The 25,942-nt window shown below is 47.6% G+C and overlaps 1 protein-coding gene across 4 annotated transcripts in view; it reads left to right on the top strand.

Annotated features, from left to right (window-relative positions):
* Positions 1–25,942, top strand: part of ASAP2 (ArfGAP with SH3 domain, ankyrin repeat and PH domain 2) — a 171,365-nt gene that overhangs the window by 856 nt on the left and 144,567 nt on the right. The window lies entirely within an intron of this gene.

Genomic DNA, 25,942 nt, shown 5'->3' with positions numbered 1-25,942 from the left:
TGATAGCCGTCCCCCAGTTGCGTGTGTCTCACCCTCTTGAACCCCCCCCCCCCCCCCCCGATTGCCCTCCTCCCCATCAGCCTGGAAAAGGCCTGATTTTAATCAAGTGCTTTCAAGGTGCAAAGTCATCATGCCTAGTGCTAACTGGTAAGCCCTCCGCATCCTGCGGAGAGAACCCTCAGGAATGAACAAGCTTAGGTTGACAGTCAAAGCAGCATGCGTCGTAGGGCAGAGTTTGTGAGTCCAGGGCCCCCGCTGCTGTGTGGTTTAGGGTAGCTCCTCGCCTCTCTGCTCTCGTTTTCCTTACCTAGCCAACAGGAGTAATAAATACATCCTTTCCCGGACTATTATGAGGGTCAGAGACGCGGTGTGTGACGTGCTTAGCGCTCTGCTTGGCTCGCAATAGGTAACTGGTTTACAAGCCACACGTGTGCCAGTATGGAATAGATGATTAAATTTCTCTTGGCCAGAATGTCAAGTTACAGCCTTAAAATGGGGTATCGCAGGCATTTTAGAAGAAGATGATTGGGCTAGAGTGAGGGAGGGGAGGTCATGGCAGAGCTTTTTAAATTAAGCGATGCCATTAATTTTTTTTGCCCACTTTGAGCAGAGCATCTGCTGTTAGGAATTGCTTGGGGAAAAAAAAAACCCAGAATGTTTCTCTTAATGGGGATTTATATTTGTGTAGACATAGACAGTTAAAAGTGATAGATTTAGCATTCTGAATATTTTAAGTATAGCTAGGGCCCCCTCCTACCTCCCTCCTTTCTTCTCTCCTGTTTTTTTGGTGGAGGAGAGCTGCATGTAAACCTTTTGTAGTGAGTTCTGTAATCCCACATCTACTTGTGTCAGCAAGGCTTAAAAATGTTGGCTTCGAATTAAAAAAAAAAAAAAAAAAAAAAAAAAAAGGCTTTAAATGAGGCAGATGGAGATGACCCAGAGAAGTTTTTTCAGAAGTACTGGCTGAAAAGCAAGGGGAACATTTTCATCCTGTTTTGAGAATACACCATTAATGATGTCTATGGAATGATTGCAACCAAAAAAGTAGCTGAGTGTTTCTTTAGGGAAGGAAGCCTTGTACACGATGCCTTAAAGAAGGCTCGATTATATGTAAAGTTCTGTTTCTTTTCCCCACTGCTGTTTGTCAGCTAAATATTATTAACACTGGCAGGTGCTGGAGAGTTAGGCAAATAGGAATTGCTCTTAAAATTGGCATACCCTTCCTCTGATTAATTTTCGTTTGCAGTGTGTAATTTCCAAAGTCTTTTTTTTGTATGCTGTGCAGGAGATTACCCGAGAGCTCAGTTACTGAGCAGATTAGAAAGAGACTGGATTTGGTCATTTTATTAAATTGCAAGCTCGCTCCCTGTTGCCATCCAAGCACACGGATCGGTTAAACTTTCAAAAATGAAAAAATTGAAATCATTACAAGTCTATCTTCACTTCTAAAAATTTAATTTTGAGAGAGAGAGGGAGGGAGGGGCAGAAAGAGAGGGAGAGAGACAGAGAGAATGCCAGGTAGGCTGTGCAGTCAGTGCAGAGCCCAGTACAGGGCTTGAACTCGTGAGATCATGACCTGAGCCAAAATCAAGAGTCAGATGCTCAACGGACTGAGCCACCCAGGCGTCCCAGGTCTCTTTTCACTTTAGGCAAATCCACTGTTCATACTATGATATGAAATATGTGAGTTTGGATTTTTTTTTTAAACGTTTATTTATTTTGAGAGAGGGAGGAGTGAAGAGAGAGGACCCCAAGCAGGCTCCACATACCTTGATCTCACGAACCGAGAGACCACGACCCAAGCCAAAGTCGGATGCTTTAACCAACTGAGCCACCCAGGCGGCCCGTGAGTTTGGATTTGTGAGAAAACTAGATTCGAGAGGTGTTTACTCTCTGAGGAATCACTGTAGATTCCTTTAAATAATGCTCTCTCCTGGGGTGTGTAATGTTCATTCCCATTTCCAAAACTTGTTCCAAATAGTTGCATTAACAAGTGATGCCCACATATTTCAGTTTTCAACAAGCATTAACTTTTCATACTGAAGTGAGGCAGAGAGTGGCTCTTGTGACATAAATTACTCATTTAACATAAAATAAATTTAAAATTTGCAAGCCCTGTTCCTGTGTTTAAATAAATGAGTCATGGGATTAGCAAACTAATTTTAAACTGATAAACCTTTGGGAACTTATTTTTTCCAATGTAGGTTATGTCTGATAAAAAGTGTTTTACAACTGACATGTACTTTTTGGATACGTACATCTGTAGCTGGGTTGTTGGTAGCTGTTGGGTCCCTACCCTGCGCTATGAATATCACATCTGTTGTATTTATTCCTTATTGCAGCTTTGTACATGAGGAAACTGAGGCTCAGAGAGGATAATTTGTTCAAGGTTATAGAGCCTAGTAAGTTGAAGAGGTGGCTCCACGCCGTTTTCAGAAGTGTTGCTGTTTTTTAAGATGATTTTTAAGTAATCTCTACACCCAGCGTGGGGCTCGAACTTATAACTTCGGGATCAGAAGTTGAGCTCAAGAGTCACATGCTCCACGACTGAGCCAGCCAGGCGCCCCCGTCTTCTGTCCCTTTTAGTGATGCTGAATTCTCTGAATTCCTCATTTGTTGGATAGTTATGGGTTCAAGTTCAGACTCCACCACTTGCCAGTTTTGTGAACTTGGCTGAGATGCGTTTTCTTATTTTCCTCAGCACTAAGTTCTGGATACCAATACCTCTGTACTTCAGAGGGTGGTGGGGAGGGTTCAATGAGATAAGATACAGCACAGCCTCTGACAGGCACCGGGTCTAGTAAATGCTAACGGCTTGACAACATAGTTAATCCGTAGAACCTGTTGAGGGCTCTGGCACCAACATGGGTTTACCTGGGGGTTGGGTAGGAAGAGTAGAGGAAACGGAGGAATGGTTGAATGAGTTAAGTGAATGAAAACTATATTTGTTAACCCATGCTTGTTTTTTTTGTTTTTTTGTTTTTTTTTAACCAGTGTGTTGTCTCGCCTGGTGATCACTTTCTCTGGGTGAAGTAATTATTGTGCACATTTTTAGCAAAGTCTGCTGCTGCAACTGGATGGAATCTGTGTTTTTGGAAATAATGGAAAAAAATAAGTAGTTGTGACATAACTCTGAGAAGTGAGCTTCTCCCCCGCCCCCACCTTTTTGGGGGGGTTATTTCTGTCTCCGTTTCTTGGAGTCTGTAGGCACTTTGAAATATTCTCAGAATAAGAAAAAGTTGTAGACGTACTTGGAATATTCATGTTGATAGTTCAGTCCTCCTGTAAAACACCATCCATGCTGCCTTGCCTATTTGGCTTTTGTCAGATATGTAGTTTTAAAAATAAATTTGATGTTGACTCGTAAGTATTACAATTTAATCTGCTTCCTTCCGGGGCCATAATTCTCTACTCTGTTGTGCTTGGTTACCTTGGAAATCTCATTGCTGTCACAAGCACAGGGTTCTAACTGCAGGGGTAAAATGAGCCTGTGGGCTGCACAGATTCCCAGGGGCCTTGCTGTCCTTGGGGCCAGATGCCCCTCCCAGCAGTTCTAGTGGGAACCTGGCCCATGTGCTTTTTAGGCAAGAATGTGATTCTGAACCTCAGCCCTTTGTGAAGAGGGCTCTTCCAGATCCCAGACTAGTAGATTTTGCATCTGTTGTCGGAAGGACATAATCTTTTCTTGCCCGTGTGTTTGTGTTTTTGGAAATGAGGTTTTGTGGTCAAACAGGGCCACCTTATTTATGCTGTGTTCTGAAATCTGGACTTAAAACGTGTTTGGAAATTTTTGAGTCATTTAAGGAGGAACCGATCTTCTCTTGTTATGTAATCCTCCCTCCTCCTCCCAATTGTTTCCCCTGTTTCTTGTGATTAACAGTAAAAATACTAATGATTCTCCCAGTAAGGTCCAGGCTCTGACATTCATGCAGTATTTATTGAGTCCTGCTGTGTGCTAGGTGATGGGAATAGAATACCAAGTGGAGTAAGTTCCCTCTTTGAAAGAACCTACAACTTAGTGGGAGAGGCAGACATCCTATAACAAATCAGTGCAATAAACCAAGTCACTGTGAGAGCTGGGGCTTTAACATTGTCCAGGATCATGGATGCCCAGGGATGGCATTGGTCAAGGGTGCCTGGGGTTGTGGTTAGGAGTGCGGTTGAGTCATGAGGTCAAGGTGGTCATCTGTGGGTTACCGCATGCTTTGGTCACTGAAGTGTCTCAGAATGGCCTTCTGTGGCTGCCTTCCTGCCCTAGGTAAGTACTGATCCACTCCTGAGCTGGTGCCATCTAAGCCTCTGATAGAGTTTTCACAGTGTCCCATCCACAGAGGCTGCTCAGGCCAAGAGTTTGCAGGGATCCTTAATTCTTTTCTTATGCTCCACATTTCTAGGAATTGGTGCCTTCATGGAGCATATACATTCTAGATCTGTATTAATATGGTACCCTAAGATTAAAAATTCAGTTTCTCCACTGTACTAGCCGAGATTCAGGTGCTCAGTAGTCACGTGTGTATTGAACAGTGTAGATTTAGAACATTTGCATCCTTGCAGAAAGTTTTGTTGGACGGTGATGTTTTAGACCCTTGCAGCTCAAAGCAAGGTCCACTGACCAGCATTAGCATCATCTGGGAGCTTGCCAGAAATGTAGAATCTCAGATGCCACCTTAGACCTAGTGAAATTGAGTCTACATTTTATTTTATATTTTTGTTTTTTAAATACTTATTTTTGGGGTGCCTGGGTGGCTCAGTTGGTTAAGTGTCCAACTTTGGCTCAGGTCATGGTCTTACGTTTTGTGAGTTTGAGCCCTGAATCAGGCTCCGTGATGACAGTGTGGAGTCTGCTTGGGATTCTCTCTCTCTCTCTCTCTCTCTCTCTCTCTCTGCCCCTCCCCCACTTGCTCTCTCTTTCTCTCTGTCTTTCTCAAAATGAATAAACTTAAAAAAAATTTTTAATGTTTATCTTTGAGAGAGAGAGAGAGCACAAGCAGGGGAGGGGCAGAGTGAGAGGGGGACAGAGAATCAGAACCCAGGAACCGCGAGATCATGACCTGAGCCAAGGTCAGATGCTTAACTGACTGAGCCACCCAGGTGCCCCTGAGTCTATATTTTAATAACATCCCCAGGTGCATTGTCTGCATATTAAAGTTTGAGAATCAAACTGTAAGAGTATGATGTAAGAGTATGAATCCTTGCTGCAGTTAGAATCACGTAGGGGGGATTTTGTGGACTAGAGGTGCCTGGCCTATTCCCTGAAACTCTGACTTACTGGTTTGGGTGAGGCCTGCAGCTCATTGGCATTTGAAAGCTTCTGCACAAATGGAGTTGGTAATTATTGCAGTAAACAGATAGTTATGTAATGTAATATCAAGTAATGATAAGTGATAAGAAAAGTTCTGTAGAACTTGGGAGTAGCAAGTGACTTTGGATATTGGGAGGCAAATCAAGAAAGGCCTCTGAAGACGTGACGTTAGAGCAGTGCCCGGAATGCAGTGAGGAATCCAGCCCGGGAAGAACCGAATGGAAGCACCCAATGGAAGCACGGCACGTGAAAAGGCCAGAAGATGTGACCGGACTAGGGCATTTAAGGACAGGAAGAAGGAGGTGGGTGAGGAGAGAAGGGTGAGGGTGGGCAGGGACAGGTCACACAGGCCTTGATGGTCTTGGGAGGGGATCGGACCTTGTTCTGATGTGATGGGAAGCTATCAGAGGGTTTGAGCAGGGAATAACATGGTCCCATTTACATTTTACAAGTGTCACGGCGATTGTTCTACAGAGAATAGACCAGCAAGGCAGGAGACAAAAGCAGGAGACTGGTGTGGCGAGGAGTCTGGTGCAGGCATCCAGGCAAGAGGGTCTTGGCCTGGGTGGTAGCGGTGGGGGAGAGGAGAGGTCTGGTGGAGAGATCTGTGGTGCATGGAGTGTTGGTATGCCAGGGAAGTGAGCAGGACAGAGTTCCTGCCCCGCAAGACCGAAGTCAAGCCCAGTTCACGCAGGCCACCTGGAGAATAGACCTCCCTGCGTCTCTAGAGTGAAGCGTTTGCTGCTGCTGCTTAGTGTCAGCATCGAGGCCAGCTGTGTGCCACTCACCTTCACTGGTTGGAGAACTTCTGTTAAAACCAATCCGGAGGGCGCCTGGGTGGCTCAGTTGGTTGGGCGGCCGACTTCGGCTCAGGTCATGGTCTCACGGTCGTGGGTTCGAGCCCTGCGTCAGGCTCTGTGCTGAACGCTTGGAGCCTGGAGGCTGCTTCGGATTCCGTGTCTCCCTCTTTCTAGTCCTCCCCCATTTGTGCTCTGTCTCTGTCTTTCAAAAATGAATAAATGTTAAAAAAAAAAACAATCCTGAATATTTGTTTTGTTTCATGGCAGACAGGGATGGGGTAGACTCAAAGCCTAGCTGTGTAGACCTGGGCTGGAGGGGTATGTTCACTTCCCTCCGCTGCAGAGGACAGCAGGGGACACTTCATTGACTGTGTCAGATGCCCAAGATCCTGTCTCTGATCCAGCTCCCCAAACACCCCTCTTTCCCTGCTACAGAGAGCAGGGGAGTTCGCCTGGTCACTGTCCAGCAGTAAAAACATGCCTCCCTGGCTTCAACTTTTGTGTGTTGTGTGCTCTTAAAGCAGTTGCCAAGGGCCCTTCCAGGTACTTTTGTACCATCATCATTTCATCATGTGAATCACGTTGTGGAATAAACGGGTCTGGAATACTTGGGCTGTAGTTTTATTTGTATTTGGTTTTGCTGAGTTTATTGATTCATAAATATATGCTGGGCACCTACCAATATGCTGTCACTGCCAGGCCAGGGCTCCTTCCCCATAAGCCACTTTAGAAGTCCTGATGAGTATAGGCAATATCGTGAGACATTTCAAACTGTACAGTTGTATTGATAGAGCTCTTATTAGACTCACAGGTGTGGCTGATGTTAGTGCGGCGTGTTGCTTATATTCATTACTGAGGGAAAATGCTACATTTCACTCGGGATCATGAAATACAGATGTACTTCTTTTTTCCAATCCAAATTTATGGACCCCTTGAATTCAGACAGAGACTCCTAGGCTTGACGATAAGATCCTTTCAGTTAATTGTTTTTGGAGTGCGTGATTGACTCTGTAACAATGCTCTTTAAACAAGCTTCACGGTTATTACCCTGTCATTGTCACGAGTTGGTTGTTAGAGTCTCGCTGAGGAATGTCGCCTCCTAAGCCGGTGTTAAAATTATCGAGTAGTGAAGGTGTTTAGGGGAAGCGGTTGTGGTTTGGCAGCCACGGTATGCTCCGCACTGTTTCAGAGTCCGGGCTCGGCACTCTCTCCTATGGTCGCATGGGTTGCACTTTCTCGCGTGCCTTGGAGTTGAGCAAGACTGTGGATGCATCTCTGAGTCCTGTTCTTAGGACCCTGAGCTGGGCTGCCTCTCCACAAGCCAGTTCCCACTTCCCCTGTGTTGCGAGCATGTTCTACCCTATCCTTTCACTCTGTAGGGCAAGCTTGTTTGTGAAGCCAGAGTACGTGTTCAGGTATCTTCCTGTCCAGAGTTTTAAGGGAAACTTTGCAGGCCTTGGGTTGTTTTTGGTGCTGTTGTTGCATGAGTGCGTTTGGGACATCCACAGCATGGCCGAAGCGTGACTGTCAGTCACTGTTGTTGTTTTTTCTCCCCTCTTGTCTTTCTAGCATTTATTGGGTGCTTACTGTGTGCCAGACATGCTTTAAGTTCTTTGCATATACTATTACCTTGTTTTAATTGTTACAAAAACGCTGCACGGTTCCGAGAACCTAAGCCGCTTTACCAAGATCACAGAGCTGGGAAGCACCGGAGGCAGGATTCCAACTCTAGCATTTTGACACGAGGGTCTGCTCCTTTAGCAGCCGGCTGCCTCCGTGTAACTTGGGCCAGAAAAGCCTCCCTGTGTTGATGCCTCTGTGACGACCGGGACCCCTCTCGCTGTCAGCGTTAGTGACTGGCATCTATTGCGTTTCTTGAGTGCATGCTTTGGGGAAGTCCTTGCTGTTCTGCTCCCTCACTGTCCTTGTTGCCGAAGAAATGATTTCTCTTTACTCGCTTCACGGCTCTGCCGACATGCCCAGCCCTGCAGGGATGAGTGGCCCAGGGCAGTGCTCACAGCCTGGCAGGAGGCCTGCCCTACTAACGGTGTTAGTAATGATGTCATCTTTCCACTCGATCTTGAAGATGGCTTTGTCAATATGATTTTATACATAGATGCTGTCAATAAAATCGAGTGGCTGATGGAGACAAACTCCCTCTGATGATGAATTCCTCTGTATTTTAGGATTCTAGCAAGGTGATCAGGATTTGGGGCCCTCTTTCTCTAGTTTCCCAGAAGAAATCACATTTTTATTATGGCTTTTTTTTTTTTTTTTTTTTTTAATGCCAACTGCAACCATGGCTGACATTGCTTTCGGCCTTAATTTTGTTTTAAGGACTGTGCTGTGTATTAAATTGATTATTGAATCCTTTCAAAGATCCTGTGAGGTAGGTCCTGTTACCTCTGTCTTAACGGTCGAGGAAGGCCAGACGCAGACAAGTTACATGCCTGCGGTTCCCCAATCCCACACTAGCAGTTGATGGAACCACTACTCCCAGCCACACTGTTAGCACTGGTGTCCTTTGGGCTCTTCCTCCTCTTGGTCCTCGGATGCACCACCTGATGTCTCCTGCTGGCATCTCTGTTCCTCTTTGGGTGTCTCTGTGGGTCTCTTTAGTGCAGGTCGCTAATTATAGACCTTCTGTAGGCCAGTCCGCATTGTCGCTGACCTCGGGAATGTGTGATTGCCCGGACAGGGTCATCAGACACTAACCCCTGGGGAGGTACTTAGCATCAGGGGTGTTTATTAAGTGACCCTTAACTACCTCGAAGTGAGTTAAAAGGAGAGATCTGGCTTCCTCAGAGCCGAGGGACTGATAATACTGTCACAGCTGTGTGTAAAGGACTCCACAGCCACACAGGCAGGGATCAGATGCATACAGATTTCTCTCTTTGTCAGCAAATCTGTGTTTTGAGAGGCCACTGAAGGGTGAATCACAGATCTGGTGTGTGCAGGCAGACTCAGGCTGAGGAGTCAGCTCCCTGTTGCCAGCTAGGGGACTTTGGGGGAGATTCTGCAGGGAAGGGGGAACGTCAAGTCCTTGTGCCGTGTTTGTTCCTCCGACGGCCCTGACCTGTGGCTAGCCAGCTGGTGGACCTTGTGCTGGGGATTTCTGGCCCAGCCTCTGTGGCCTCTTTGGGAAATGGAGAGCTGGATGAGCTGGAGTGCAGGCAGGGGCTTCTCCAGCCCTTAACCATTCTGCGTCTACGGATGTCTGCAGCTCGACTCGCCTGCCTCTTGCCACTCTACTTTTTCTGATCCTCTCCTCTCCTCTCTCTGCCTCTGAGCTGTTCATACTCGTGCTTTTCAAGAGGTTAGAGGTGAAAATAAGCTTCACCTCTTCCATTCCCCCCTTGAGAGATTCCCTTGCCCAGAAGATCACTGGAGTCAACAGGATGGTCATACTTGAGCTGGAGTGTCACTGGGTGCAGTTCTAGTTCAAGTTTGGGACAAGTGGGGCAGGGTTTTTTGGCCCCCTGCTCGCCTGGGGGCAGCTTGAGCGGTCTCTGCTGCGATGTCTTGGCCTCTGGGTTCTGTCTCTGTTGTGCTTTGCTTCGCTGGTGAAGAGCAGGTTGTGTTAATGATAGGATCGCAGGGTTTTGTGATCATTGAATACTTTGGACTGTTGAACTTGTAGTAAATCCTGCTCATAGCTCCTAGCTTTCCTCTAGGTTTTGGGAGAGCCAGTATTCTCCTCATTGGAAGCTGTGCTTTATGATGAAGCCCTGTGGATTTGGTTGTGTTAATACGGTGGTGTGGAAAGAGCCTGCCATGAAGAGAGGGGATTCCAGTTCTACCTTGGTCTCCACCTTGCATATGGCCTCAGGCAAGTCACCGCCCAGAATGTCTGGTCTCTAAAATGAGCGGTTTGGTGGGGCGCCTGAGTGGCTCAGTCAGGTAAGTGTCCGACTCTTGATTTTGGCTCAGGTCATGATCTCACGGTTCGTGGAATCAAGCCCGGTGTCGGGCTCTGAGCTGGCAGCATGGAGCCTGCTTAGGATTCTCTCTCTGTCCCTCCCTTGCTTGCGTGCTCTTTCTCTCTCAAAATAAAGAAACCGGTTCACCTTCCTAAGAAAATAAATAAAATGAGGGGTTTGGATTAGTCAATCTTTGACTACCCTCTCCAGCTTGAAAATCCTATCGATCTTTGTATCACATATGTTGAGTTTGAAAAGACTCCAGAATAAATGATGGGAATAAAAATCAGCAAGAAATGGCTAGTTTGTAGTCCTGAAAAGAAAGTGTAGGTTCTGAATTATATTTTCAAGCTGAGTTTTTTTTAAAAAAAGACCTTTCTGTGGCTTCCTGGGGCACTTATTTTTTGTTGCTTTTTATTTTAAAATTGAGATACAATTCACCTACCATAAAGTTCACCCTTTTACACTAATTCATTGATTTTTTTTTTTTTTTAGTTTATTCACACAGTCGTGTGTGGCCTTCCCTACTGTCCAATTCCAGAACATTTCATCACACCGAAAAGAAACCATACCCATTAGCAGTCACTGTCACCCCTTCTGTTAGCCCCTGACAACCACTAATTTCTTTTCTGTCTCTGGATTTGCCTGTTCTTGACATTTCATATAATGGAACTCATCCAGTATGTGGCCTTTTGTGTCTGGTTTCTTTCACGTGGCATAATGTCTTTGAGGTTCATCTTACCTGTACTGTGAGCTTACACTTCATTCCTTTTTCTGGCTGAGTATTATTCCATCGTGCAGATTTTTGACATCTTTATCCACTCATCACTTGATGAACATTTGGGTTGTGTCCACTTTTTGGCTATTATAAATAATGCTGCTGCGAATACTCTTATACAAGTTCTTGAGTCGACCTATGTTTTCTCTTGGGTATATACCTGGGTGTGGAATTTCTGGGTCATATGGCAACCAACCCTATGTTGAACTTAAAAAAATTTTTTTTAAATGTCCATTCATTTTTGAGAGATGGAGAGAGAAGAGAGAGAGAGACAGCATGAGTGGGGGAGGGGCAGAGAGAGAGGGAGCCACAGAATCTGAATCAGGCTCCAGGCTCTGAGTTGTCAGCACAGAGCCCGACATGGGGCTCAAAACCACAGACTGGGAGATCATGACCTGAGCTAAAGTTGGATGCTTAACCGACTGAGCCACCCAGGCACCCCTGTTGAACTTTTTGAGGAACTGTTAGACTGTTCAAAGGGGCTGCACTACTTACGTTCCCACCAGCAGTGTATAGGATTCCAATTTCTCCCTGTCGACACTTGTTATTGTCTGTTTTTGTTTTTTTTTTTTATAACCATCCTAGTGGCTGTCACCTAATATCACACGGACTTGATTTGCACTTTCCTGATGGATAATTTATGGTGCCGAGCATGGTCTCCTGTGCGTATGGCCATTTGTGTATTTTCTTTAGAGAAAATAGCTCTTCAGACCCTTTGCCCTTTTTTAAAATGGGTTTTTTGTCATTATTGTTGAATTGTAAGAGTACTTGATATATTCTAGAAACTAGACTCTTAGCAAATATATGATTTGCAAGTATTATCTCACATATTGTGGATTGTCAGCACAGAAGGTTTTAATTTTGATGAAGTCCAGAATATCTGTTTTTCCTTTGGTTGCTTGTGCATATCTAAGAAGTTGTTGCCTAAATTAAGGTCACAAAGATTTATACCTATATTTTCTTTGGCGAATTCTAGTTTTAGGACTTACATTGAAGTCCTTGATTCATTTTGAGTTAGTTTTTGTATATGATGTGAGGTAGCAGTCCAACTTCATTCTTTGGCATGTGAATATCCAGTTTTCCCAGCACTATTAAAAAGAACTTTTTTTAATATTTATTTATTTTTGAGAGAGAGAGACAGAGCGTGAGTGGGGGAGGGACAGAGAGACAGACAGAGAATCCGAAGCAGGCTCCAGGTTCTAAGCTGTGAGCACAGAGCCGGATGCAGGGCTCGAACCCACAGGCCCTGAGATCATGACCTGTGTCGAAGTCGGATGCTTAACCGACTGAGCCACCCAGGTGCCCTGCATCACTATTTGTTGAAAAGAGTTCTTTCTCCATTGAATTCTTTTGGCACCCTTTTTAAAAATCACTTGTTCTTTGATGTATGCGTTTGTTTGTGGACCCTCGGTTCTATTCCATTGATCTTTCTGTCTGTCCTTATGTTAGTACCACACAGTCTTGATTACTGTAGGCTGATAGTAATTTTTGAAATCAGCAAGTTTGAGTCCTCCAACTTTGTTCTTCTTTTCCAAAATTGTTTTGGCTATTCATGTCCCTTGCACTGTCATGTGAATTTTAAGATCAACTTGTCAATTTCTGCCAAAAAGCCAGCTGGGATTTTGTTGGGTGTTGCATTCAATCTGCAGATCAATTTTGGAAGTATAGACCTCTTAACGATCTAACTTAGCATCTTCTAATCTGTTACCTTGGGATGTTTTTCATTTATTTAAGCCTTTAACTTCTTCTAATGATGTTTTGTAGTTTTCAGTGTATAGGTCTTGCTCTTCCTTTGTTAGATTTATTCCTGAATGTTGTATTCCTTTTTATGCTATTATTATAAATGGAACTGTTTTCTTTTTTTAATGTTTGTTTACTTTTGAGAGAGTGCGAGCTGGGGAAGGGCAGAGAGAGAGAGAGAGAGAGAGGGAGAGAGACAGAAGGTCCAAAGTGGGCTCTGTGCTGACAGCAGAGAGCCCAATGTGGGGCTTGAACTCATGAGCCATGAGATCATGACCTGAGCCAAAGTCAGACACTCAACCGGCTGAGCCACCCAGGTGCCCCGATAAATGGAATTGGTTTCTTAATTTCATTTCTGGATTATTAATTACTAGTGTATAGAATTAGAGTTAATTTTTGTATATTGATCTTATATCCTGCAATCTTGACGAACTTGTTTATTAGCTCTAATAGTTGCATGTGTGTACATGCACTTCTTAGGATTTTCTATATACAAGATAATGTCATTTGCAAATGGAGATAGTTTTATTTCTTCCTTAACGGTCTGGAAGTCTTTCATTTCTTTGTATTGCCTAGTTGTGGAATCAGTTCTTAATCATCTTTAAATGCCCACTCAGTTGCACAGAATAGGGGCTCAATTACTTTATGGGATGACTGACTTTCGTTTAAGAAATCCATTCGTGTGTACAGCCCAAATTTCTTACATTTAATTTGTTTTGTTCCTTCTCATCTGGGCTCTGAATATACTAAGGAAATTGGAAGAGTCGCCTGCTTGTTCTCTGGTTGCAAAGTAAGTTAGTAGAAATGTCACTTGCATTGGTAAGTGGGTTTCAGATGTTTGCCTCATTCAGCCTGGATGTTCAGTCGTCACCTGGAGGTTTACAGCCCGGGAGCCGGGCCTTGTCTGTCTCTACAGCAGCAAATGCTGAACAGCCCATTGGTTTTGCTGGCTAATGTGGCTTTCTGGTTGTTCCTTTCTGTACACGTTCACCGTTCACCGTGGCGACTACTCACTTCTTGACAAAAGGTCATTGTTGAGACTCCCCTGTTTTCTTCTCACCTCGTAAACCTCTTGTGGCAAATAGGAATGAGATGTGTTTACTGCTGGGGCTGCTGGGCTGTCAGAACCTGTAGCTTTCGTCTGTCTTGGTTGTGGCTTGCCAGGTCGCAGGCTTTTGATTTGCAAGAGGTGCCGCTGGGTCGTTTGCCAGCAAGAAGGGCCCACGGTAAAAACCGTGAGGGAGGCAAAATGGCTCTTCACCTTCTTCCTTCTCTTTCCTCCTCCTCACTCCTGCCTGTGTCTTTTCCTGGGGGGCCAAGTTACTTATGCCGCGATCGAGGTGGTGTCCAAAGCGTAAAATTCTCATCGTCCCCCTCTTTCTCCCCTGCTTTCCCCCTTCACTCCTTCCTTGTATTTCCAGACCCTCTCAGCCCTGTGTTTTCTTTTTAAAAGAGGATATTGCAGCCAGAGGGGACTCAGGAGGGAAGCTTTAATTTGGGATTTCCGGCGGAGGCCTGCCTCCCTCCATCTCCCAAGGCACTCTGGTAAGCTGCTGCCTGGTGATGACATTTAAAGTTGGCCTTCTTTCCTGCCATACTGCCTTCCCTCCATTTTCCAGAACTCGTTTATCATTCTATCTTTTTAAAAAAGATTTACTCTCTTGCGTGGCAGTGTGGGAGGACCTTAAGTTTTGAGGTGCACAGTTTTCTTCTTTGTGGTCAGAGCAAAGTAAAGGAGGCTTGACTGATCTGATGACGAGATTGCTTTAGTCAGAGCTAATATGAAATCTCCTAAGGGCTTCGGTTTTATTTGCTCTTTTCACTTACGGACCACCTTGCATCCACCAGGCATCTGTGCCCGAAGCCAGTGAGGCCCGAGATGTCACATTCAGGGCTTTACTTCTGCCCCTAACACCAGCTGACCTGCTGCAGGGTTCTGACGCTTTGTTAGATTTTGGTTTGGATTAGGGTGTAGTAGTGTCCGCAAATGAGTGTTTCAGAAATTTGTTACTGTTTTTTCCAAGGGAACATGGGCCATTAGGTTGAATAATTAAAGGTGGTGCCTGTAGGGCACGTGTTTGAACCTGGAAGTAAACCAAAGACCCCCGGGTAAGAAGAGTAAAGTAGCTATTGTGAAGCCTGTTGTGTTTCTCCGCAGGTCAGCGCCATGTCACCCACAAGGTTCTAGAAAAGACCAGATAGTAAAATGGAAGTAGCAGAAACCAGTGCTCAACAGCTGAGCCCAGCAGAACGGAGAAAAAAAAGAGAGAATTAAATTACACTTGTGCGCAAGAGTGGGCCCACCCCTGCTCCAGGAGTCCCCGAGGGTCTCACGATGCCACAGCAGAGTCCAAATCTGTGTCCTCTGCTGTGGTGGGCAGGGAAGCAGGCCGTCCCCCGAAGAGCATTTGCGTGGAGCTTCGTGGTGTAATTTGGATGAGCTTTAGTTTACTGAGAATATGAACTTATGTGGAACAACTTCTCCCATTGGTGTTGGCCCAAAGGAGGCATTTGGTATATAGCTTTCGGGATGGGGTTTGGGCCATGGCAGACTGATGCAGAAATCTGTTTCTGGGACACGCAGCCTCCTGTGAGGACAGCCCTTGGCCCTTAGGAGTCCGCTGCTAGGAGTGTGAGAAGGGGGAGAATTAGCCGTGCGGTTTCCCGTCTGACCTCAGGGTGTTTTGGCACTTCCTTTACGGGGTGAGGGAGCTTCCAAATCCGGGTGTTTTGGCACTTCCTTTACGGGGTGAGGGAGCTTCCAAATCCGAAGCGTGTCCTGCTTGCTGTTACTAGTTTTCACGTTGGGCCTCCATACCGGACTGAGTGTGCCTGGGATAAGGATTAAGTGTTACTTCTCTGTGAATCCTTAGCAACCAGCGCAGAGCCCAGTACCTGGTTCTCAGGGAGTGTCTGTCGAACGTGAAGTTGCAGGTGATTCTTTGGATGTGATTTTATAGCTTTCCCTCAGAAGGCTTGCTATGTGTTTGGAAATAAATTTCTTTTTCTTTGCAAAATCAAGATTGGCATATCATCCTTTGAAACAGGAAAGTCTTTTTAAGAGTGATCAAGATCTGCTCTCCGTAAAGCATCCCTATTAATATCTAATTTCTCTGTTGAAAAATATAGTAATCATGTCGTTTTTTTCTGTAAACCCTTTCCTCATATCCCCAGTCCATCCGACCCCCTTTCTTCTCCAAATTCTTAAAGTGGTTACTCTCTGACTCTCTTGGATTGGTCCCCTTTTATCCATCTGTCTCATCCATCCGACTGTCCATCTATCCATTGATCCATTGTCGATCAGTCCATCTGTCCACCCCTGGGACAGACCTGGGATGTGTCATGTGCAGCTGCGAAGGGTGGGCCACACAGCTGGAGGTGCTCCCTGGATACTGGGGGGTCCCTTGCTTCCCTCCTCAGTGTGTTCATGCTTCTAGAGCAAGAATCTCATCAGAGGAGGACAAAGGAGCAGCCTGTGGTTCCAGGTGTTGTGGAAGTGAGAACGATGCAACTTGGGTTTGGGGCACTCAGAGTTTCCCCTGTTTTGTCAAGGCAGGCAGACTACAGCCCGCAGCTTGTGTTTGTATGCAAAAGAAAAAAAAAAAAAGAAGCTAAAATTCTTGCTTATAGTTTGAAATGAGTTGTCAAAAACCCAAAACTCTAAAGAATATGCAACAGAGACTGTGTATGTGCCCCGTAAGGCCTAAAATATTTACCATCTGGCTCTTATAGAGAAAGTTTCCCCACTCCTGGGTGAGAGCATTGAGTATGAGTATAGAGCCTGTCCCAACCTGGACAGAATATTGGGTGTAATGAGCCTTAAAGTTGCTTAGTCTAGTGGTCCACAGATCACATGGGCCCCTGTTTTAAACATCTCTGCTTGCTGCAATGACCAGGTACTTGCTATCCGGGGAAGTGGCCTTTTCTACCCAAGTTGTAGGGAAATAATCCACGCCTTTTGAGTAGGGGAGTGAAGTGAACAGAGCTGGGCTTAAGGAAGACTGATCTGGCATGGGGTGGGGGCGAGAAGGATCTAAGGGAGGGGACCCAATAGGGAAGCATTGGCCACTGCCCAAGGAAGCGGTCACTGGGGCCTGAAATAGGGCAGTGGGAATACAAAGGAAGGACGAACTGCTAAGGAGTAAAACGGCGGCTACCCCTCTGTCAGACCTGTCTTCTTCTGGCTTTGGCCATCTCCAAGAGTGGGTTGGTTTGTGGTTGGTGGTCTGGGCCTTCATCTTTCCCTAATTAAAAACGTAGGTCACCAGGCCCTGGGCTCTACAGAGCTCATGCCTTGAACGTGCTCACGAGCTAGAGGGGAGAAAGAGGGATTGTGCCAGGGGGAAGATGAGAGTTTGGGGAAGAGGTGGCAGCCCGTGAGCTCCTTGAAGACGGGGTTTGTTCTGTGTGCACTTACTTGAGAGCACGCCTCACCCTCAGTGCCTTGCACGTAATAGGGACTCAGGTTGAGGGTTTGATCTTGGCAGCAGGCCGTATATGTAGAGCGTGAGGCTGTATATGAGAAGTGAACATTATACCAAAAATACTAGAAGTACAGTCTTGTCTCTGCCTTTAAAGAACTGACCGCTTAAAAGATCAACGATGACTTTCTTCGTGAATTTATTCAACCATGAATGTATTCATTCGATACTTATTTTATCTCGGGCACATTATATTCCTACATTCATATATGCTTAGTAATCGCCCGCATGCATATGGAGGGAGTGGGATCACCTCCCTCAGGCCACGCGGAACTCACACATCTGCCTGCTGCCCCTCCTGAACTTTTTTCCCTCCAAATACCTTTTGCCTCATTTCCTCCTCTGCGAATGTCCATTAACGACTTCCAAGACATCTTCCAGCTTGGGAATTCTGTAACTTTGAAAGGCCGTTCTACTGCCTGTAAAGGGGAGAAGGGTGGAGCGAGCTGTCCTAAAGATGTTCCGAACTCTGGCCTCTGCCGGGTCCTCCCTGGATCATCCTGGACCACTTCTCTGTCTTCACACTGGGCTGTTAGTCCCGGGGGGTGTCTGAGTGGGAGAGAGGACTCAAGGAATAGGTCACAGGCAGCCTGGAAGAAAATCAAAGAAGTCTGTGGCTCACCCACCAAAATGTCAGTGATCTTAAAACGGGCTCTTCCCTTGCCTGACATCACCTCGTATGTGCACTCTGTCCGGATGCCGCCTCGCCGGCTCTTACCCCAGGGTGGAGAGGTGACTGGGGTCTGGACAGAGATTGCAGGCTGAACACTTTGGTCTAGGAGCCAGTCCCTTCTCCTGCCTGGCCTCATGGAGGTGTGGGGGGAGGGACAGGGTGATTGTCAGCAGAGACCAGCCCAGAGGGGTTAGGGAGGGGAGTTTGGTGTGCAAACCAAGGCAGGATGCTGGAGAGGGAGTCCTGTGCCTGGGGCACTGTCCGATGGCAGAAGTTTTCCTCCCCTACATGGCTCTATAATCCTACCCATCTACTGTCCAAGCCTTCCTCCAGCTCTGTTGTGCTTAAGAAGTTTCCGTTCACGGGGTGCCTGGGTGGCTCAGTTGGTTAAGCATCCGTGTTCACCTTAGGTCATGACCTCGTGGTTCATGAGTTCAAGCCCTGCTTCAGATCCTCTGTCTCCCTCTCTCTGCCCCTCCTCCCGCCAAAAATAAACATTTGAAAAAAAAAAAAAAGGAGTTTCATTGATCATGGTAACCTCCATTGGGGCACCTCACCTCTGCTGCCCCCTTTACCCCTTCATTATCAGGGCACGTGCTCACCGAAGGGAGGGTTTTAATTTTGGTGTCATGTGCCCTGTGTCCCACAGTGCCCGGCGCTGAGGCCCTCCCTGACGATGATTAACCTCCTATGAATCAAGCACACCGTTTGCACTGTGGACCTGTTTCCTGTGTTTGTGGTCTTTTCCTGAAACCAAACTGCGGACTCCTGAGAGCAGGAGCTTTTTAAAAAAAAAAAAAAAAAAAAAGGTCTCTTGGGGCGCCTGGGTGGCTCAGTCATTTAAGCATCTGACTTCGGCTTGGATCATGATCTCGTGGCTCATGAGTTTGAGCCCCGCATCAGGCTCTGAGCTGACAGCTCAGAGCCTGGAGCCTGCTTCGGATTCTGTGTCTCCCTCTCTCTCTACCCCTCTCCCCCCAAATAAATAAACGTTAAAAAAAAAGTCTCTTATTTTATTTATACTTGATTTGTTTCAAAACACGGTTTGTGCAGGACAAGCCTTATGCCCACTTTGCAGCCGAGGAAACAGACTCCCAGAGGCTTAATGGCTTCGTAAAATAAGATATTTAGTAAGCAGTAGTCGTGAGATTTGAACAGGGATTTACAGCTCTTGCCCGATGAATGATCTTTCTGTTATCTAGAACCATCTGAGTATCTGAGAGCTGCTCAGTAATCATTTTTATTGAGTTAAAAAGAAATGTGCGGGTGTAGCACTGAGTACATGTGCATACGCACAGATTCTGTATGCTCAGAAGCCTCTCTGTTCAGTCTCTTTATTTTAAAAGAGATTGAAAGTGTTGTACATGCATTGCTATGTGTTACCGTCTTTAGAAATGACTAGAGAGGACAGATAATTTAGAAATATTTGCACATTACATCAGAAGAGAGTTAATAGTAGCCGTTACTATTAATATGAGTGGTATTAGCTGTTCCGGGAAAAGGTACTATTTATTCATAATAACCAGATAATAGCAGCAGGATTGGAGAAGAAAGCTCAGATAACATGAGCGTAGGTGTAATTATAATTTAAACGCAGCGAGGGGAATCTTTAAATAAAAGGTTTTCAAGAGCTCCCAAATTTTAGTGAAAGGCGTAATTTATGTCCTGTCTGTGACAGGAGATACTCTTTGGCCATACAGCCGTGAGAAGGCATCAGTGTTGAATTATTTATCATTGGAATGCAATATCCTTTTGAGAGAATCCTGTCTTTAGTGTTAAAAATGTTGGGGCGCCTGGGTGGTGCAGTCGGTTGAGCGTCCGACTTCAGCCAGGTCACGATCTCGCGGTCTGTGAGTTCGAGCCCCGCGTCAGGCTCTGGGCTGATGGCTCGGAGCCTGGAGCCTGTTTCAGATTCTGTGTCTCCCTCTCTCTCTGCCCCTCCCCCGTTCATGCTCTGTCTCTCTCTGTCCCAAAAATAAATAAAAAACGTTGGGAAAAAAAAAAAAAAAATGTTTCTGTCCTGTGTCATAGTGAGTATTCTAGTTACATTGCATATTTCCTTTTTGGTATCCCACCCACTCACTTGGTTACCATTAAGGAGAAGAGAAAGGGATTCTAGGTGGTAGCTAAGCAGGACCCAGGCTTTTGAGTCCATAATCCCTGTTTTTAGGGTCTTTTCCTTTTGATTGCTTTGCTTTGATGTTTGATTTTAGATCTCTTTCTTTGGGGAAGGGCGGTTGGGTGGCCGCAGGACAAATGAGCCCATTTCGAGGCTGCCCTTCCTCCTGAGCAGGGTTCATCTGTGAATGACGAATGAATGGTCTCTTTCCAGCTGGCTGTCACATAGGCAAAAAAAAAAAAAAAAAAAACCACACACACACAAAAACCAAACAAACCAAAAACAAAACCATTGGTGCCATTTGAACATTGAATTTGTCAGAATCCCTAGGGACAACAGAATGTGTATGTGAGCTGGCACACCCAAATGCAAATTATGTCTATTGGTATCTAATACATGTAAATTTATGCTGCTCAGTTGACAAAGACACTACGAGTGGTACTCTCCCTGAATTGTGCTCTGTAACTGAAATTTTAGTTTTATTGTCACAGTAGTGAAAGTGCATCAATAGTCCTGTTTCCTGATGAATTTTTGTGACATTTCTAGTGGCTCCAAATACCCTCGCATCTCCCTCCTAAAGGCCATGACTGTTCTCGATGTGGGAATGCTTGATGGAGGACAGGGCGGTGAGTGGACGGTCAAGGTGGCGAGACGATTTTGTGGAGGAGGGGAGTGTTGGTAAAGATAGGAGGGCCTTGAGACTAGGAAGGCGGGACTTTGGGAGGAAAGAGATCTTTGCCTTCTCAGAATTGTGTCCCTCCCTCCCGGGTCATCACATCCTAAATTCAGGGACAAAGAATCCAAGCAGGTTGACAGAAGGGTTCTATCAGCGGAGCGTGCTCCGTGCTGGGGCTAGGCAGCATGTGCCGGAGGGGACCTCACTCCATCCCGGTGGAGTCGCACGCCGTGCTCTGCTGGGCACGTTGGCGGGGGGCCAGACTTCACTCAGTGGCAACAACAGGGGTGAGTGTTAGCCCCACCTCTGCTGTCTTCACCTTCTGAACTTGCCTGGGCCTTGACAGAGGAGTCTCCCCACCTGTCGATAAGCAACCTGAGTGCTGTCGCCAGCCCTTGCTGAGCTGGGTGCTGGGGCAGCCGCAAAGGAAGTAGGAGGTGTGAGCGGCCTCTTGGGTGTGCTGCTGGCATGGCGGGAAAGGCCCGGCTCGGGTCTGGAGAGGACAGTGGGACCAGTGGGACTCGCATTGCTTCCGGCAGGAGCGTGAACCTTTACTGGACCTAGAAGCACAGGCGGGCGTGGGGTAGCCGGGAGCGAGGCCTGATGCACAAAAAAACATTCGAGGACAGTTTTTTTTAAATTTTTTTTTAACATTTATTTATTTCTGAGACAGGGAGAGACAGAGCATGAACAGGGGAGGGTCAGAGAGAGGGAGACACAGAATCGGAAACAGGCTTCAGGCTCTGAGCCGTCAGCACAGAGCTCGACGTGGGACTCGAACTCACGGACCGTGAGATCATGACCCGAGCCGAAGTCGGCCGCTTAACCGACTGAGCCACCCAGGCGCCCCTCGAGGAGATTTTTTGAGTAATGATGAATTAATGGTAGCAGAGGGAGATAGGAGAGAGCCTTGCAGGAAGGGAGACAAAGTACCTGAGCCTGGGAGGGTGAGGTGAGTTGCCTGAGGAAGGGTAAGAAAGTGCATGGCCCTGGTGGGGACGGCTCTGTGCACCGTGTTCACCTCTGCATCTGGGCAGGGGAGGTGTTGAGGCCCTCTGTCCGTGTGGGCTAGGACGGAGACGTGTGCGTCGTGAGGAGGGGGCCTCATAAAATCCAAGAGGAGAGGAAGGCATTGGTTGAGAATAGCCGATCTCTGCGAGAAGACAGGATCGTGTTTGCCTAGTTTACCTCACTCGTTGGAGCTCTGCCTGTCCCGTTCAGGCACTGGCGTGCTCGCTAATGTGAATCAAGAGAGCGTCCTGGATTTCTAGGAGCTGACAGTTTTGCAGCGTAAACAGATGCGTAAACAAACAATTAGGATACGGTTTGATAAATGTGGCAGGATACAGAGGCAGTTGCTATGGCAACGTCAGATTGCTCATCACAACCTGCGAGAGCCAGCAGGCTTGCTTGCCCAGGGTCTTGTGGACAGCCTGGTGGACCGGCGTGATGCTGACGGACCAGCCCCGCGGCGCCTGAGTCAGCCCCAACCCCCACGGCAGGTTGACGGAGCAGGTGTCCACAGCAACCTCGGGCTGAGTCCGGGGCCTGTGAACGCTCTGGAACCAGCAAGAAAAACCTGTGCTGTGACTGATTCCCTAGAGCGCAGACCTGTAATCAGATTGCAAGAGGCTCTCCCTGGGTAGATGCAGCCTCCTGGAGAGGAGGGCTGGGAGGGACGGAGAGCAGCCTCTGCACATGGACCTGGCTTCTGCCGGAGCCAAGTTGCTAAATATAGTTCCTGCCTCTCCTGAGCTACTTGGTGGAGAGGATGTGTCTCCTGAGTGCTCCTTGGTGGAGAGGCCGTTCCTGTTTTCCTTCTCGGCTGGCAGCAAGGGCAGCTGTGGGGAAAGGACAGGAGGTTCGTTCCCCTGTTTGAGGGAGGGTCGTCAGGAAAACATCTGCATTTTCTTTTTTTTTTTAGATTGTTTTTATTTGTTTTGAGAGAGAGGCAGAGCAGGTGGGGGAGGGGCAGAGAGAGAGAGAGGGAGACAGAATCTCAAGCAGGTTCCTCTGCACCGCCAGCATGAAGCCCGATGTGGGGCTGGAACCCACTTACCGTGAGACATGACCTGAGCTGAAGTGGGACACGTAACTGACTGAGCCACCCAGGCGCCCCTCATCTGCATTCTGACCACCGGAAAAGCCCCTGCAGTCCGACCAGGACTATGAGGGTCTGTGAGGGTTGCGATGAGAACAGAAGACAGGGCAGGAGCTGTGTCTGTGGCAGCGACAAGGGCCAGGTGCCAGGGCCTGGTAGTCTGTGCCGCAGGCACGGGCCACAGGGTTTTGGGGACTTGGGAGTTGTGTGTATGAGAGAGGCCTTTGGTCTGTCCCACGGGCTAGGGGACAGGTCAGCTTCTTGCCTCCTGGCGGCACGAAAGCCTGCCCGTTTTCAGAGGGGAGATCCCTGCCCAGGCGTGGGTTGGCCTGTGGTTACGGTAGTCGCTTTCCCTGGGCCTCTTCCTTCCTTCTTCTTCCCATGCGAGCGAGCAAGCGTGGGCGGGAGGGCTTCCTCCTCCTGCTGGCAGGATCGGAGGGCGCTCTCCTGTCTGCTGGAAGGGTGTTCTGGCACGATTCTGCCCCTCCCAGCTCTCTGGGCGGAGCTTGTCGCCTCCTGGGAGCCGCTGATCCTCTTCCCTTGACTCCTGACTGGGTTTTCAGGCTCTGTATCTTCACCTGAGCTCTTCCTTTCCCTACCTCAGCTTTCCTCTGACCTCAGTCCAGAGGGACTCGCTTGGGGACTTAGATGAAGTCACGTCTAGTTCTGAGCCCCAGTTTTAATGGGCGTCTAGTGTGGTGTCGGTAGCCTGGGCTTGATTATGTCATGAAATGGGCCTGCCACCTGCTTAGCGAATGCCAATAAATGGTTTTTACTTGTATTACAAAGCGGCCTCCGTCTGGAGGCCCAGGCTCGGCCTGGTGCCCCTGTTCAGACATCTAGCTGCCTGCCCGACCTGTATCGAGGACGCCTGCCCTCACCCCTGCCCTGCTTCTGTGGCCTCCTGCCTGTCTGAGGTCCATGTTCTTGCTCACAGACGCCCCTGAAGCAGGAAGCCTGCCTGCTAACTGGCCCTTGGGGGTCCCCGGCATCTGCCGTCCGTATCCCCAACCTCCTTCTGCTGTTGGACCCCTCCTGCCTCCTGCTGCACGTGCTCTTTGGAGACTTCCTGCACTTTAACATCTCATCTGCCATCGTTGGGGCGGACCTGGGGAGGGCTTGGCTTCTGTCCATCTTCTAGCAGCCTTGCCCCTTCCTGCTTAGGTGGGAGTCAGAGGGCAGCACCCGGCCCCGTCTGAAGTGGATGAGTGCTCCCTTGGGAAACGCTCGGTGCCTCGGCCTGGCTGGCCTCCAGCGGGTTAACTAGTCCTCTCATTGTTCTCGCTCGGACTCCTCCTCTGTTCCTCCAACTGCGGGGTGTACCTGCCCAGCAGCCCCTGTGCCTGCTGCAGTCACGGCGACCATCCTAAAACCAAGACTTGGCCTTTGACTTTGGAGCTTAAAACTCGCTGTGGCTGCCTCTGCTTTCTGGCTAATGAGCAGGTTCTGGCCCTGCCTGCCTCTCCGGCCCATCCCCGTTCTGCCCACCAGCCACAGTCAACACGGCACCCCGCCCCGTGTCACTGTCTTTTTGTGAATGTTCTTACTCTGCCGGTAGACTCACTTCCTCCTCATCTTGTCTCTGCCTGTTCTGTAAAGTTCAGCTGGAGCATCTTGGGAAGCTGTGTCAGGCCCTCCACCTGGCTTTCCACAGCCTCTGTGGCACCTCTGTCAGGGCTGGCGGTCAGCATGTGTACTGTCACCTTGTACCCACCTGTCTCCATCAGACCATGACCTGCTCGAGCACAGAGACCTGGCTTATTTGTCTGAGGTCCTGCACTTAGGAAGCACTTGCTGAGGAGTTAAGGTTGCTGGTGTTCTGTCAATACCACCCTCATTTTCCCCAAGAGGGAATGCCCTTGATGAGGGTCCCTACACTGTCTTCTCCGACCTAAATGCCCCTGCCCTCCTCTGCTCCAGCCACGCTGCCTCCTGGCTGCGGTGCACACACGTCAGCATTCTTCAGCTTCAGAACTCTTGCTGTGGCTGTTCCTTCTGCCTGGAAATGTCTTCTCTCCTGCCGGGAGATCCATGTGGCTCACTCCTTTCACCTCTTTCTTTCTTTCTTTCTTTTTTTTTTTTAACGTTTATTTATTTTTGAGACAGAGAGAGACAGAGCATGAACAGGGGAGGGTCAGAGAGAGAGGGAGACACAGAATCCAAAACAGGCTCCAGTCTCCGAGCTGTCAGCACACAGCCCGATGTGGGGCTCGAGCCCACAAACCACGAGAGATCATGACTTGAGCCGAAGTCGGACGCCCAACCGACTGAGCCACCCAGGCGCCCCTCCTTTCACCTCTTTCAAACATCACCTTCTCAAGAGACCTGCACTGAGCACCATTTACACCGGTTCCCTGGCCTTCCCTTTCCTCCCACAGCACTTGGTCTCTCCTAACCCAGTACATTCTTGTTATGGTTTTAATTTCTGTCTTCCCCACCCCCACATTAGATTGTAAGCCTCATGGGGGAATCTTTGACTCTCTCATTTCATGATGCATCCCCAATGCCTAGAATTGTGCCTGATGCATAATACATGTTTGCTGAATGGGTAAAAATGGCCAGCAGGTACAGCTTAGATTGTAAAGAGTGACGCATGGTGTTCCAGAAATGGTGGTGTTGCTGGCTCATAAACATCTCATTTCTTTGGCCAAAGAGAAGAGACTAAGAGGGTAGTGTTTGAAAAGTTGAATTAGTGAGTATGGATCCCTTGAAACAGTAAGAACACGTCTGAATGGCTTAGTGCCGTGGGAACTGCACTTGTGACTTCTGTAGAACCCCCACTCTGGAGGAGGGGATTCCAGGGTTAGATGTGTAGCAGGCCAGTCTTGTTCCCTTCCAGCAGGGCTCCAGGGATTACCTGTGTATTTCCAAATTGCTGCGGTTAGGAATGGAGAGCGCTGCCAGTCTGTGCTCCGTATTTTTTATTTATTTAGTTTTTTACTCAGTGGGACCAAACTAGTTCTACAGTAGAGAGATTCAGAGACGTGGCTTTGAAATTGCGTGAGTCATCTAATTATTATCCGTAGTGGCTGGGAGATGAACCCCCGGGGGTTGCTTTAGTGATGGCGATCCATGTCCATGTGACAATTATAATGAAAGCAGCTATTATGTTAGGACTACAAGAGTCTATCAGATAGTGAAGGAATTGAGAAGCCATGATTACCTCCTGCCCTGTCACCCTGTTTTCCTGTTTGTAGCATTGTCTTATTTGTTAATGTCAGGGTCTCCAAAATAAGGGTAGTCAGAATGGATGTCCAGATTATACAGTTACCTTGATGAGAGGCTTTTGTGCTTTTGGTATGTTTTTCTTTTGCAGGTCCTGGTAGTTCTTTAGTGTTTATAATCTCTTTTC

Source organism: Panthera leo, chromosome A3 (genome assembly GCF_018350215.1).
Source record: "Panthera leo isolate Ple1 chromosome A3, P.leo_Ple1_pat1.1, whole genome shotgun sequence".
NCBI classification, from domain to species: domain Eukaryota; kingdom Metazoa; phylum Chordata; class Mammalia; order Carnivora; family Felidae; genus Panthera; species Panthera leo.
This window is presented reverse-complemented; position numbering and strand designations above follow the sequence as displayed.